We start from the raw sequence: 2,594 nt of genomic DNA on the forward strand, positions 1-2,594 counted from the left end.
TCCATGTGGCTGTGGGTTTCGTGGTTACCTTATGGCTGCCCCAGATGAAAGTCCTTCCGATGCCTGAAAAGGAGCAAGTTTATTGTTCTCTTACCAAGAATGGGCACACCTGCTTCTCAGTGTGAACATGGGGAAGAGAGTTGACCCTCCTTTGTTAACTAGAGGATTTCATGCAGGAACTAGCCAGATCAGAAGACCAGTGGCCCAAATTCTGTCTCATTACAATGGAATGTTCTGAAGAGAGCCAGTTGGCCTTTGGTAACAGCCAATTAGAAAGAAATGTGGTTAAAAGGGGCTTTTTGATCATTTTGAGTGATATGCAGAAATGAAGGGAAGGTACAAAAATCTGAGAGTTGAACCCTGTGCCAATAGATAAAACCTTCTGTCTCTAATCCTTCAATTCATAATTTTTTTAACTCTTGCCTTCTATCTTAGAATCAACTCTGTGGATTCCTTGGGTTCTGAGACAGAGAGAAGAGTGGTAAGGAGGAGGCAATGGGAGTTAAGTGACTTGCCCAGGGTCACACACCAGGGAAGTATCCAGAATATCAAATTTGAACCCAGGACCTCCCATCTGATCCTGGCTCTCAATTCACTGAGCCATCAAGCTGCCTCCCTACAATTTATTATTAATAGAACTATTGTTCCTTCAAATCAAGCTGGAAGGTAGAGCTATTTATTTAAAACAACAGCAGCAACCAAAAATAAGTACACAAAACAAATTACTAAAGGGGAGAAGGAGACTGTCCAGGGCTCAGGGGTGGGTTGAACTTTTGAAACTTCTTTGGAAAATCTTGGGATTTTGTTAGCACAATCATCTGTTAAATTAAATATATCTGTTGTTTGAATAAAACGTTTGGTGATGGGTAAGGGGGATTCGTGTTTAGGGCTAGGAGAGGCAACTTAGTCAAGAATGAATGAATGAATTTGCTTAGTTTGGGGTGAATACTAAGAGAAGAGGGTAGAGAATTAGAGACATCAAATTATCAAGCAAGTGAGCAAGCATTTATTATTATTAGATATTTTTAAATTGTGTTTTTCATTGAATTCTTTTCAACTGGAAGGTGATTATCTTTTTTCCTTCCCACTCTAAGCACACACACACACACATATAGCTGGTTTTTCTTGGAAAATATGAATAAAAAATATAAATAAATTTAATTTTTCCAAATTTTGTTCATCACTTAAATAATACTCAGTTTCTCCTGACTATTTGCAGTAGTATTTGACTCTCTTCTCCTGACTATTTGGGGCAGTCACTCCTACCTCTACAGGCCCAGTCCCTGGCCCTCTCCTCTATTTAATAACTTATTGTCTCATTTTAGTTCAAATCTTGGCTCTATCATTTACAATCTTTATGACTATAGATAAATCATTTAACCTCTAGGACTCAGTTCTCTGATCCCTTATAGCTCAATCTTTAATCCTAGCATGTAGAGACCAAATGAAAGAATTAAAACTTTATTCAAGGAAAAAATGTTCTAGTTACTTCAGTAGAGGAAGGGGTTGGTTCCTTTGAAGTGGTGCTTCATGTAAAAATCAATGCAAGTTGCCCGGAAGAAAAAAAGTAGAGAATCAGGAATTCATGGGTATATTTTTGACTTTCTCATTCATTTCCCTAGGGATCTCCATCTGAGGTTTTTTCATAATCCAGCCACCTAATCATTTCCAAATTCTTGCTCAGATTAGACAATAATAACATAGATAAAGAATATCCTGTACTGTCCTTAAACGTAAACATTGTTCTCCATTACAGAAGCACTTCCAGAAAAGCACACATTCTAAGAAGTCAAGGGTTAAACCTAATTGATTTTACTTTATCTGTGATTGCCAAGGCCAAAAAAAAAAGTCATTTCCTCTGCTTCTTCCTTGGTTTGGAAGAAAATGTATATAAGGGTTGGAACTGGATCAACAATGTTTGAGAAGGCCAAATGGATTTAAAGAGAAAGGCTTGGAGAAAGCACAAATTGAAAAGACCAAATCAAGAGAAACAAAGAAAAAGCCTGCCTGAAATGTAGGAAGCAAGAAATCAGAAGAAACTTTAAAGGGGAATAAAATATTAATTAAACATATTATTATCTCAGCTTCATCACTGTGATGGTTATAGGAGAGTTCAGTCTGCAGTGGATCAAATAGAGAGAGAACAAGACCAGGAAAAGGAATTCAGAGATAAGAATATTAGATTAGCCATCATAATAGATAATTATAATAGAGGCAGTTAGGTGACCCCCAGTAGGAGACCTGAGTTCAGTGTAGCCTCAGACATTTACTAGCTGTATGATTAAAGGCAAGTCTCTTAACTTCTATTTGCCTCAGTTTCCTCTTTTGTAAATTGTGAATTTATAAATTATAAATTTTAAAATAGTGATCATAAGTGCACTTATCACCCAGCATTGTTCTGAGGATTAAACTAGATAATATTTGCCCAAAGTGCTTAGTAGAGTCCCTGGAATGCGATGGGTACTATATAAATGCTTATCCCCTTCCACTTTCCCTAATAATAGCTAGTATTAATAAAGTACTTTATTAAAGTGCTTTGCATATGTTTTCAAATCTGATCCACTGGACTATAATCCTGTGAGGAGGTGCTATTA

This window comes from Monodelphis domestica, chromosome 7, assembly GCF_027887165.1.
Source record: "Monodelphis domestica isolate mMonDom1 chromosome 7, mMonDom1.pri, whole genome shotgun sequence".
Lineage (NCBI taxonomy): Eukaryota > Metazoa > Chordata > Mammalia > Didelphimorphia > Didelphidae > Monodelphis > Monodelphis domestica.